The 14,073-nt window shown below is 36.6% G+C and overlaps 1 pseudogene across 1 annotated transcript; it reads right to left on the reverse strand.

Moving 5' to 3' along the window:
- Positions 1-8,610: 8,610 nt before the first annotated feature.
- Positions 8,611-13,683, reverse strand: LOC147503494 (uncharacterized; annotated as a pseudogene). Its single transcript, XR_015220946.1, has 3 exons — positions 13,609-13,683; positions 11,255-13,489; positions 8,611-10,194 (listed from the first exon to the last, which is right to left on the reverse strand). The product of XR_015220946.1 is annotated as an uncharacterized LOC147503494 (transcript).
- Between the last annotated feature and the right edge of the window lie 390 nt (positions 13,684-14,073).

Consider the following 14,073-nt stretch of genomic DNA (forward strand, 5'->3'; position numbering starts at 1 on the left):
AACATGAAGGTAGGTCAAACTGATATCACTGACTTTCTCCTTCCCTATGACATTCCTACCAATCCACTGAGCTACAGGCAGCTGGTTGGTTCGGAGAGACGACTGGCGAACACAATGCGAGCTCGCATTGTAGTTCCCTTCCGCAACAGTCGCGTTCATCAAAGGTTCTACAGCAGTAAACTGGGAATCCTGTAATGTGGCATCGAGATGGTGTCTAGGTGGAATGCCTAAAATCTCAGCCAACAACCCAGTAGTAACCTCTCTCCTCCTCCCAGCCACCTTAACAAAAATTCGATCCCCATTCAACTCCCTCGTCTTATAAAACTCTCGGACCAAATCTTCGTGGTAAAAATCGTCTGTCGAGTACCACAAACCACTCCAGTCTCTCCTAATCATCTTGTCACCGTAAAACGGCACGAAGTGGTCAGCAGTAAAAGCGTGCTTCGACAATATCCGACGTCTTTGAGCCATTGGAGTTTTTATAAGATGTGTGGGTTTGAATAAGGTAGGGGACTTGTTTTGAAACACCCTAACTAAAAATAATGGCAGGAGGCACGGTGGTGGTGGTGGTAGTAGAAATTTTTGAATTTTTGGTGGTGTTTGGTTGTTTAAGTTGGTGGAGGTGGTGGTGGTTGTAGCTAGGAGGAGATTTGGGGTGGGTTTTAACTTTGGGCGTGGGTGTATTTAGATTTCTTATTTATTTATTTTTTTTAGGTTAGGTTTTTGAAGCTTTGATGTTTGGTAATGGCGGTTTGGAGAATGGAATCGCTACTGTTGGTGTGAAGGAAAGAGACGCACGTGCGCTGCACGTGCTTGCGAAGTTGGGCCCAAGCCCACTTGATTTTCAGATTTTGATTTTTCGATATTTCGCGCAACTTCAAACTTAAATTGTCGCTTTGTTACCGGGCCGATTTTTGCGAATGAGGTATAGAAATGATCAGGAGAGAATTTCCAATCCAATGATCTATAAAACGCTCTAGTCCAACTGTTGGTGACATTTAAGAAGTTGGAAAATGCCTCGAAGTGTATGCATGACGTAAGTTATGCGAACGAATGAAATCTAATTTCATAGATAATGTCAACCCGAATCGTAATACAATTAAACAGTCTAACCAATACAACTAGAGAGTTGAATAATCCAGGATGGAACGAACACCCCACCCCCAAACAAAATTTAGACACACAGTTGAGAAAATTTGTTTTAAAAAGTGGGTCTTTTAAAGTCAGATTCCCGAGACTTCTTAACTTACTATGTTTGTGATTTTAACAAATTTTTTTTATTTTTTATGAATACAATTTAATATAAGAAAACAAGAAAGCATTAAATGCATAATTCACACCATAGAGGGACATGACTCAAAACTCGAGAAAACATGCAAGAGTGGAAAACATGAATTATGCTAAATGTGGACTTAGGATCCGGTACTTACAGCCACACACTCCATAGGGAGGGCCCGGTTACCTGAGTGGTGCACTTACCAATATATGGAAATGAAAGGAAGTACACCAATGAAAAAGGTCAGTCCTCATTGACAGGATCCTGTAAAAGGACTTCCTCTACATCAGGGGACAATAGCTCGTGAAAATATTTCAACCGTTGGCCATTTACTTGAAAGGTACTGTTGTCATTGGGATTTACCAAGGTGATTGCCCCGTAAGGGGTGACTTCAGTAACCAAAAAAGGACCAGTCCAACGGGTTTTTAATTTCCCTGAAAAAATATGTAGATGGGAATTGTAAAGTAAGACCTTTTGACCTACCACAAATTCTTAGCGCAAAATTTGCTTGTCATGAACACGTTTCATGTTAGCTTTATAATCCATTGCGAGGTCATAAGAATCGCTACAGATTTCTTCAAGCTCATTCAATTGCAACTTGCGCTTGACACCCGCCTCATCAAAATTGAAGTTAAGGCTTTTTATAGCCCACATAGCACGGTGCTCCAATTGAACAGGCAAATGACAAGGTTTCCCAAATACAAATCTAAAGGGAGACATACCTATAAGAGTTTTGAAAGCAGTCCTATATGCCTATAAGGCATCAGATAGACGTTTTGACTAGTCTTTCCTATCAGGGTTTACAGTTGTTTCTAAGATCTTTTTGATTTCCCTATTAGAAACTTCTACTTGTCCGCTAGTTTGTGGATGATACGGAGTTGCTACCTTATGTGTAACTCCATATTTCTTCACAAGAGATACAACAACTCTGTTGCAAAAATGTGTTCTACCATCACTAATGATGGCCTTGGGAATGCCAAATCGATAGAAAATATACTCTTTTACGAAAAACACAACTGTCTTATGGTCATTGCTACGGCAAGCCATGGCCTCTATCCATTTAGACACGTAGTCCACGACAACTAGAATATAGATGAAGCCGTGGGAAACTGGAAAGGGACCCATGAAATCAATGCCCCATACGTCAAAAATTTCTACCACCATGATTGGATTCAATGGCACCATATTATGTTTTGTGATTCGCCCAAGTTGTTGGCAACGAATGCACGCCTTGCAATGCACTTGGGCATCTTTAAAGAGAGTAGGCCAATAAAACCCACATTGTAGAATTTTAGCAGCTGTTTTCGTACCACTGAAATGGCCACCACACTCCTTTTCATGGCAGAATGAGAGAAGCTCATTATATTCCCATTAGGGAATACAACGACGAATAATTTGATCCGTAGAATACTTAAAAAGGTAGGGCTCATCCAGTAGTATAGCTTAACTCTGGCCAAGAACTTCTTACGTTCATTTCTTGACCAATCATAAGGAATAGCATTAGCCGCTAAATAATTCACGATGTCAGCATACCATGGTGTAGAAAAAATAGCATACAAATAATCATAAGGAAAAGAGTCGGGTATAGACTCCGAATCACTATCATCGTCGTTTGTCAGTCTAGATAAGTGGTCGGCAACTACGTTTTCGACCCCTCTTTTGTCCTTTATTTCTAATGTGAACTCTTGCAGGAGTAGAATCCATCGGATTAATCTATGCTTAGCATCCTTCTTTGCGAGAAGGTACCTAAGGGCTGCATGGTCGGTGTAAACTAGGGTCTTAGAACCAACCAAATAAGGACGAAACTTATCTAAAGTATAAACGATAGCTAAGAATTATTTTTCAGTAGTTGTATAATTTCTTTGAGCATCATTTAGAGTTTTACTAGCATAATAAATAACAGTGGATTTATTATCTAGTTTCTGTCCCAAGACAGCACCAACTGCATAATCACTACCATCACACATAAGTTCGAAAGGTTTAGACCAATCGAGAGGCTGTATAATGGGTGCAGAAGTTAAGGTGGCTTTTAAAGTTTCAAAAGACTGTTTACAGTTAAAATTAAAATCAAAGATGGCATCCTTTAAAAGCAGATTAGTTAGCGGCCTAGCTATTTTCGAAAAATCTTTGATAAAACGCTTATAAAAACCTGCATGGCCTAGAAAGGCTCTAATATCACGGACATTCCGTGGTATAGGTAGAGTCGTTATCTTATCTAGTTTGGCCTTATCAACTTCTATGCCATCACTAAATACAATGTGACCTAGTACTATGCCCTTTTTTTTACCATGAAATGACATTTTTCCCAATTTGAAACTAGACTCTTCTCTTTACATCGTGTCAAAATCTTAGATAAGTTAGACAGGCAGTCAGTGAAAGAGTCTCCATAGATAGAAAAATCATCCATGAATACTTTCATGAAACGCTCTACCATGTCACTAAATATATGAAGCATACACCGCTGAAAGGTACTAGGAGCATTACAAAGGCCAAAAGGCATTCATTTATAGGCGTATGTTCCAAAAGGACATGTAAAGATTGTCTTTTTGGTCATCAATATCAATAATAATTTGGAAATAACCAGAGTAGCCATCCAAAAAACAGTAAAAAGCATGACCAGCTAGACGTTCTAGCGTCTGATCTACAAAGGGTAATGGAAAATGATCCTTTCGTGTCATGCCATTTAAACGTCTATAATCAATACATATCTTCCATTTCATAGGACCATGTATGGCAACATATTCACCCTTGGCCCGATATAAAATTTGTATGGTAGACCTAGTTCGTCCACAACATCCTTATTCGTCAAAAGCTTCTTCAAAAGCTCATCCTAAAATTTCAATGACTCCTAAAAAGAAATGCATGTATTGGTGTTTACATTGCTTCAAGTAACAGGTGCAATTTGAAGGATTCTTAATGAGCTGATGAGTGCTACCTTTGCTTCTGGAGTGGTCATGTCAGAAAAAATAAAATAATTAAACCGTTATAATAATAATAATAATAATAATAATAATAATAATAAATAAATAAATAAAAAGTAAAATTGGAAACAGTAAAAGGAGAATACACAAATACAGTCTGATTAGTTTAAAATGTTGCAATATCTATTCCCAAATTTTTTTCTATAAAAAACAGACACGCTGATCCATTTTCTTGGGACTACAAAAAATTTAGGAGGAATTAAAAAGAAAATAATTAAAGTATAAAAAAAATTCAAATTTGACTTGAGCTTTAAGTTATTGGTATGTCGTCTAGGCATCCCTGGTCCAGCCAATCAATTGATGTCAAACAAATTACTTGAACTTCAGTGCAAATGCATGAACGACTTAAATACTTCTCCAAACTTACTAACGGAGCATTTCACTATCACACAAAATCCATAGGTTCTTCATAAAAATGTTTCATTAGGCTTGCAAAATCGTTGCCAAATCTTTAGGCCAGGAAACATCTATTACTTGCATTGCATTTTACTGTATTGGTGAAGTACATATGAAAATATGCCCTCGACATTTATCACATATAAACAACCACCTAAGTATACACATGTGATACTTAGCAATTGATACTTCATAGAACATCACCATAGCAGGAAATAATGTAAGTAAAAAATTAAATAAAGAAGAAATCGTAAAAACTTGCACCAAAGAGCTAAGGGATGTGTGAATGATAAGATTGAAAGGAGTTATTCCTGGAGAAAGAAGAGATCAGCAAGGACATGATATGGAAAGAAAAAGTGGATTAGGTAAATACCAAAATAAGGCAACATCCAAATGAAGGGGATGGTACTTGGATAGGTAATTGGTGACTTATGATTGTACACGTATGTTGTTACGGAGAAGTTGATATATGAAACTCAAAAGAACTATCCTCGTTGTTGACATACAATTTATGCCACATTTTGATAACACAAAGAAATATCCTCATTGTTGACATACAATTTATGCCACATTTTGATAACACAAAGAAATGAAGGGATGCAATGAATATGCTTCATACAAATATAAGCAGCATATAAAGAGATGAATTTTATGTAACAACGAAATCGGAACCTCAGCATATAAAAGATGATGGTGCTCTAGTCTGGATATCATGACGAAGTGTCTTGTCTCACTTGCTTGCTCTTGTAATCGCTCCTCAATCCAAAGACAATCACCGCGGACCCTTTTTGCCACAAGCAGAAACGCAGATGAAACCCTACTACATAAATAAAATTCAGTCAGGTCCATAAAGCTATTTATATGTAGTTATAAACATATTGTATGTTCCCTATGAGGGAAATCACCTCTTCGGTTCGTTTGATATCCATTCCAAAACGACTTTCACCTGGCTCTGGTGTTAACATAATAGGAATCTCTAGAACTCCAGGCAAAAACCATAGACGTACTCCTTGCACAATATTGATGGTCGTGTTGAAAGTTTGCAGTCTGCCCCAAGTCATTTCTCGTCCAACAGAATTACTTCTCTCCTTCAATACATAAAAGCAGAATTAAATAAAAAAAAATTGCCAAATTTCAGATTGAACATTTAAGTTTAGAGATGTGAAACCCATATCCGACCAACACTAAAATCAAAGCTTTAGCTTGTACTAAATATAGAAGAGACCGAACTCCACAGCCACACATTGCTCAATAAGCAAATTGGTGCGGGATGAACCATATAAAAATCAATTTCAAAGGACAAGCGAGAGCGTGCATTTTCACATTGTGCTTGCAAGTCGCTGCTGTGAACACCTTTATTCATCCTCCAAAGCAAGTGCCAAAATAACGTTGTCATCCGAACTCCGTAAAGGCATTAGCACCTTGCTCCATTCCAAAAAATATTAGAATTACAACTCACATACACCCATAAAAAGAATAAAGAATGAACAGTCATGGTTCGGTCAGTATTACGACATGGAAATCCTTAAGCGTAAGTCACCCTACATGGTACAACCGTCCCCGGTTTAATACATCCCAAGAATCTCCCGAAAGCTTTCAATGATTACCATGAATCGGGGAAATTGTTTAGAGGTATTATAACATAACATGTATCTCCAGTCCATTTCGGATTGAGTAGCAGGAGACCGTTGGTATTTTAATTCCACGCATCACCTGATCACGACCAAGCTGGATCCAAATCAATCATCACCGCCACAACCATTTAGATTTCTTGTAGATCTCAATTTCTTGAAAGAATAGTGAAAAATAAGATTGGGTGTTGATTGAGATAGAGAGAAGATAGTTGATGAAGACTTGTTTAAGGTTTTGCAAGAGTTTAATTATGAAGAGTTTCAATATATAGAACTTGTGGAAGACTTTTTGGATTTTTAGGTTTTTTGGAAGTCAAATGGTGTTTTTCGTTAATATTAGTCGGATTTTTGTGTTTTTAGGATTCCTAGTTGAAATTGAATGTTTTTTTTTTTTTTTTTTTTTTTTTAGATTCAAAATTTGTGTTTCGTAGTTATCGCGAATTGGTTTAAATATTGGGCTTGTAATTCTGTTGTTCTTATTATATGTATCTCAAACAAATCCAACATCTGATGTAATTTGTAGTAGGGACTGACTCACAAATAATTAACAAATTGTCCTGACTTTTAATTAACTTTGTTTACCCATTTAAAAATTCAAGAAATTGGGCTAGAGAGTCCCATTTTTAAAAAAAAACAACTCAAATTATCCATAATTTTTTTGGGTTTTAATACCCCTCCATTGTTTTTATCCGCCGTAAGTGTTTTTTTATAGAAAATCTTTAGAATCTAAGCTTTTGACTCGAGACCAGGTGCCACCTGTTATTTTTTAATATAAATTATTCTCTTTTTCACCCTTCCAAGATAACTACTTGTTGATAAGATAACTACTTTTAGATAAGATAACTACTAGAACAAAAAGAGTAGATTTTGGGTTTGAATAAAATTTAGCAAAAAGTACCGTGTATTGCTCCAAAAGTTAAATTTGACACTACCTGTTTTCATCCGAATATGGACGTTATAAACTTATACATTTTAAAATGCAGATGCACCATGTTATTAACTTATATATTTTAAAATGTAGATGCACCACGTTATAAACTTATATATTTTAAAATGCAGATGCACCACGTTATAAACTTATACATTTTAAAATGCATACACACCACGCATTTTAAAATGCAGATACAAAATGCATTTGATTATTTATTTTGTGGGTTTGATTAACTACTATTAAATGAAACGGGTTTGTTTAGGGTTTAATGTTTATAAATTTAGGATATAGGGATTAGGGTTTAGTGTCTTAAGGTTTAGGCTTTAGGCTTAGGGTCTAGTTTATAGGGTTAGGGTTTAGTGTCTTAAGGTTTAGGGTTTAGGCTTAGGGTCTAGTTTATAATGATTTTGGGTTTAGTGTCTAGTGGTCTGGAGTTTAGACTTAACGACTAGTGTCAAATGCCTCAACAAAATATTGGAGGCATAATATTTTTAGTTTTTTCATTACCGAAAAGCTAGTGTGCGCAGGGTGTACTCAGCGTATAGCATCTGGGCCACTCATATAGGCACAAGATCTTGGTGTATTACAAAGAAAGAAGTATTGTCCAAGGGCTCTCATTCCTGCGCATTCATACACTCTGATGCACCCTAGATGTCCTCTTTTCATTATATGCATTTTTAAATGTGAAGGGAGGTAGTTATAAGTGAATTTTTTGTGTGAAATTCAATTTTTTGTTTTGTATCCCACTATGTTACTGGGTAGATAGTCGGTTATGTTTGTTTCCAAGTGAAGATATTTTCGTCTATTCCTGGTAAAGTTGGATAACAGGTGGTTAGTTCCATATTCTGGTCAAATTGGGGTATTAAATTCTAAACAAATTTAAGAGGAGTCTTAGGACTACTAAATATTTATAACTAACTTCTCTAGACTAATTTTCTGTTTAAAAATTGTGCTGATGTGGACGGGTTTTTTTAAAATATATGCTGATATGGGTCTCTGTGAACGTACTGGGAGAATGAATATTAATGTGGGTACGATTCATTTGTTTGGACTTTCTCATGATAAGTCCAAGTCAGAAGGAGAGTCTCTGTGGTAGTGCAGTAGTGTTTCATTACTCCGTATGGCTAGTACGATTCATTTGTTTGGACTTTCTCATGATAAGTCCAAGTCAGAAGGAGAGTCTCTGTGGCAGTGCAGTAGTGTGTTATTACTCCGTACGGCTAGTCTGCTGAATCTCAGCGTAGATATAGTCTGCTTGGGATGTCATGTAATGGAATTGGTGAATTAGAAAAATCCCACACATCCAGCAACAGTTATAGTTCGAAAGTCCCACACAGGAACATAATAGTACATGTAGATAGATGTGCATTCTCTCCATGGTACCGAACAATAATGTTCAGTTTCAAGAAAATCATAATTAAGCTGATATGTCCAAAACTGGCCAACCTAAAGTATCCAAAGAGTCCGACATTAAACGTATCCAAACAAGAGTCTCAGTTTCAAAGGTTCAGAAATGGTAGTAATAGATTGATTTATGCGGCCTCTTAAAAATCGGCCGAATCAATGGGACTGCCGGACAACTAGTAATTGACTATCATGAGCACATGAAAAAGAGATTATCATGATTCATGAGCACACTGGACCACATAACATACAATACTGTAGAGAACAAATAGAAAGAAAGATCTGTTACACTCTGAAGGAAAAAGGAGTTCTTTTGAAGCTATGCAAGACTGCTGCATCCCCGGGAACCCAACAATTTTACTTGCATCCAGATTATAAGTTTATGACAACACTTAAGTTTTCACAGATGTTCAAAGTCAGACACTATCCAATTCGGAAAGGACCATTGAAAGATGTTCGAACTCACTCTCCACAAGAGTTTTACTTGTGGGTGTATTTTTATCTTTCCATCTTACTGCCTTGTTGCAGGGACACCCATTGTCACCAAATACAGTACGGGTTTAAAACGGTGTACACTTAGTTCGTGTTTTAAACGGAACGTCTCGGGAAAAAAACGGAAAAAAAAAAAGCGTAAAAAAACGGGTTTAAAACGGTAAAACGGGTTTAAAACGTATAATACGTAAAAGAAACGGTAAAAACCGATGATAAATAATATAATAAATAAGGAGTTTGATTTTCTATAAAAATAGAAAAAAAAAAATAGACACATAAAATAAAAATAATAATAATACAAATGAAAGAAAATTCAAATACATGAAAGTATCAGATTATCATTACTCATCCAAATACTATAAGTTTTAGATTCAGTGTCAAAACACTACTCAAAATAAGATACTATTAATTACTAACCATAATGGCATAATTAAGTACTACAAATAAGTTAATAACTTTAAAATTTTCAATTAATTATTAATAGTTCAAAGAAAAATAGAACGGTCTCAATAAGTCAATCTAACGCCCACTTTTCAAAAAGGTAAACTCCAAAACCCTTTTCTTTTCTAGCGTTTAAAAAAAAAAAAAAAAGTTTAAAACCCGAGATTTTCAACGGTCTCAATAAGTCAATCTAACGCCCACTCTTCAAAAAGGTAAACTCCAAAACCCTTTTCTTTTCTAGCGTTTAAAAAAAAAAAAAAAAAAAAGGTTTTAAACGGGAGATTTTCAAAATCTCGGGTTTTAAACGTTTTTTAAGTTTAAAACGGGTTTAAAACGTTTAAAACGCATTTTTTTTTAAAACCCGGGTTTTAAACTGGAACCAGGCAATATCTCGGGTTTTAAACGCGTTTTTTTTAAAAAAACGCCGTATTTGGTGACAATGGGGACACAATTCAAAGACTGTCAACAATGCCAGATGCAATATCTGCTATGTTTAATGAACTCTGCTGAACAGAAGTTAGAAATAACGATCCCAATAAAATTGCTTTATCAGATCCTCTTATGTTAAAGTTGCTGAAGGCTTTTTGGCCATGAAACTTAGCTGCAGTAAATGTCACGAGTCAACAACTTCCTCTTGGGCACCTGAAATTGCATGTAAGCATTTTCTGTAAGTACCAAAGCTCACATAGTCGCATGTCAATAGGGAAAAACAATTAAAATGAGAACATATGTGATTTTGCACTGAACAAAATGCTTAGACATGGGGACACAGGACACCTCCCCGTCAAGTAATTAAGCAGTAAGCTCACATAGTCGTGTGTCAATAGGAAAGAACTGATACAATAAGAATGTATGTAATTTCGCACTTAACAAAATGAGTAGACATGGGGACACCTCCCTGTCGTAAGAAGCACCACAAAAGGGACAAGGAACCCAGCATTGTTTCTCATGATAGGCTCTACCATACCAAATGAATTTTCATACATATTTAGTAACCAAATGCTACTTTAACTAATGGGGCGGTTATATGAACTCCACTTAAGTGATTCCAAAAAAACTCCACCACTCAAAACTATGAATTAGAAGCTGATTTTTGGTGGAAATGTTCTCCACACAATAGAGATCAACCTCACAAATAACAGCTGTTTTGAAGATGTCTAACCCCTTCAAAAATTGTTTAGAACATTGTGGTATCTAATGGACCTAATTCCGAAAAAACGTTTGACGAGTTTAAATATATTGTATAAGCTGATTTTTGGTGGGGGAATTCTCCGTTATGGGATGCCTATCTCCACCAAAAATCGGCCCTCAATTCATCTTGTAACTCCACTTTTAGAGGTGGGAGTTATTTTCAAGTCTCGATAAGGTGGAGTTTATATAACCACCCCCCTTAACTATCACACTATAAACAAGACTAGCAAGTACTAGAAAACATAAGAATAATGTACCAAACGAATACACAATATGAGGTATATAATAGTTCTGAAAAGTCCAACAAATCACACTAGGAAATCCGAGAGGACAGTCCTCCGTTTATAATGGTAGTCAAGCAACTCACTTAGTTCATCAACAAAATCAAAGAACTTTTAGCAGATATGATAAGATGAAAAATCACAGTAAAGAAGAGATAATACCAGTTAACCTTAACCACACTATCTCAAGAAATAACTAGTTAGCCATATAGTAAAATCGAGCACGTCACCTTTAGCACAACCTTTTGGCAGGCGCTTGAGAAGCATCTCCATTTCCTTAGAATTTGGTCCACCTTCCACAAACAAGTCTACTAGAAGAGAACTAGTTTTTGCATCTGGTGAGAAACCCTTGTCAAGCAGGATATTGAGAAATTGCATTGCCTTGTGGGTATCATTTTTTTGGTCTAGGTATCCTTGGACCATGATATTGAACGTGAAATCATCTGCAGCAAAACCCTTCTCTTGCATCTCATAAAACAAATCTTGAGCTTCTTTTGAATTTCCTTCTCTAAAACATCCACTAATCATTACGTTATATGTCCTAGTGTTAACAAGTTGCAAATCCCTGGCTGAGAGGGTACAAAAGAGTTCCTTGGCCTCACTTATTTTACCATCTTTGCACATGCCATCAATGATGATGTTGTAAATCAGAACATTAGCTTCATTCCATTATTTTCCATCACACGGAACAGTTCCATTGCTTCAGCAGAACAACCATTTCTGAAGAGGCCATGCATTAATGAACTATATGTGAACTGGTCTAGTTTTTCCCCACAAGCTTTCATGTCTTTCAGAAGCTCTTTTGCACCCAAAACTTCTCCACTCTTGCAAAATCCATCTATCAGGGTGCTATAGGTTATAGTGTTGGGTTTGAATCCCTTAAGTTGCATCTCCTTGAAAACCTGAACTGCCTTGTCCATCCTCTTAGCCTTGCAATAGCCATTGATCAAAATGCTATAGCTGACTACATTAGGACCATAACCTCTAGCGACCATCAAATCGAAAACACTTATTGCCTCCTTCATCCGCCCTTGCAAACAATATCCATCCATCAAACTACTGTATGTAACTGTGTCAGCCTCATCACCTCTTTCAATCATTGGCTGGAATAGTTCAAATGCTTCATCGGTCTATTATAATACCATACGTGTGTCCATCTGGTAAGATTCCCCTACCTGTCATTTCATTGAACATTCTTATTGCATCCTTCCCTTTCCCTGAAGTGTATAAACCATCAATTAAAGAACTGTACGTGACAACGGTAGGTTTTAATCCTCTTTGATACATTACTTGTAATACCTCAAAAGCCTCCTTTGTCCTACCTTGTTTGCAAAGAGAATCCACCAAGATGCTAAAAGTTACAACACCCGGTGAGACAGTCTCAGATAACATTTGGCTGAATACCCTCTTGGCATCTTCCCACTGATTTGAAACGCATAGGTGCCTGATTAAAGAGGTAAATGTGAAAACATTAGGTTTTAAACCTCTCTGAGACATCAGTTGTAACAAATCATAAGTGTCGTTTGTCCTGCCTTCTTTACAAAGTGCATCCACCAAAATGTTAAAGGTTATGACATCCGGTGTGACATTCTGCGCCAACATTTTGTCCAATAAATGCATGGACTCTTTCCATCGACCAGATCCACATAGCCCGCAAATCAAAGAGGTGTAGGCGATAACATTAGGTGTAAGGTTTCTGGAGGTCATTTCCTGAAATAGATTCAATGCCTCGTTCACCAAATTTTCCTTACAAAGGGTGTCGATAATCATAGTGTATATATGAACATCAGGAGTAAAGTCTCTCTTTTCCATTGCCCTCATGAATCGAAGAGCAGCAGTAGAATTCACAAACTTGCAAATCCCATTCATTACTGTCCCATAACTGACTTCATCACATGAATACCCATTTTCCAGCATTCGGGTAAAAAGATCCAAGGCGTGGGCAACTTTACCGCCTACGCACAACCCCTTAAGTAGGGTGTTCAAAGTAACAGCATTAGGTGCAAATCCGCTTTTCAGAATACTAGCGAGAATAGCAAAACCGAAATCAACCCGACCCATATTGGCGTAACAATTGATTAGTGTAGAAAGTGTAAAAATATCAGGTTGAATCCAGCGGCATCCATCCTTTTGGAGATAGATAAAGCTACAGAAAAGTGTTTCATCTTGACAAGTGCTCCTAGTAATTGGTTAAAAGGGAAAATGGAAGGCGAGTGTTTCATCTGAAACAAGTTATCGAACAGACCCAAAGCCTCATCGAGTCCAAGTGTCCCTGATTTACATCTGTCCCGTACAAAAATAGGAGAAAGAGGAAGTAGTAGTCTAGTAGAGCTAGTCTTGGAATGGAAAAGTGAAGGAAAAATTGTTACCAGCTTATTATTACGTTGGCGACCCAACAATCCAACAACACATGCTATTTCAGTTAGCAGCAAAACCCTATTTTCAGAATCCAACAAGCGAAGGCCCTATTTTCTTTTGATTTCGAACGAAATTGTCGTGGTCTGTCTGAAATCGGAATTTTGTCAGGCAATATTGAAATATCGGATTCCCGAGCCCAAAACGAATGTAATCCTCGAGTTCGTACAGGTTTACGTTGTAACTGTATTTTACATTGTATCATTTTACGAACTGTTGGAGTGCCTACACAAGACTCTCCCATGTGTGAACTGTAATTTTTTCTTTTTGCTTAATACAATTACCCTTTGGCAAAAAAATAAAAAATGTTTTTACTGGTTTTTGTAGGGTGATTGATTGAAATAAAAATGTGTGTTAATTGGGTTATTTTACCCGTTTACGAAGCCCATATTCATTTACAACAACTCAATAGCACGTGATTTCGAACGAAGTAACAAAAAAAATTGCTAATGTTAAAGTCGACAGTTATGTTTGAAGAGTGACTTTAACTAATATAAATGTTTTCGTGTGTTTTTGTATGGTGTCGCGGTATTTATACCCCATAAAATGGGACTAGCACCCATTTGGTAAAAGGGTTGGTGGTTATTCCACATGTGTCCCTTTTGTTATAAAAACCTTACTTAGTTTTTTAATA

Source organism: Coptis chinensis, chromosome 4 (assembly GCF_015680905.1).
Source record: "Coptis chinensis isolate HL-2020 chromosome 4, ASM1568090v1, whole genome shotgun sequence".
Taxonomy (NCBI): Eukaryota; Viridiplantae; Streptophyta; class Magnoliopsida; order Ranunculales; family Ranunculaceae; genus Coptis; species Coptis chinensis.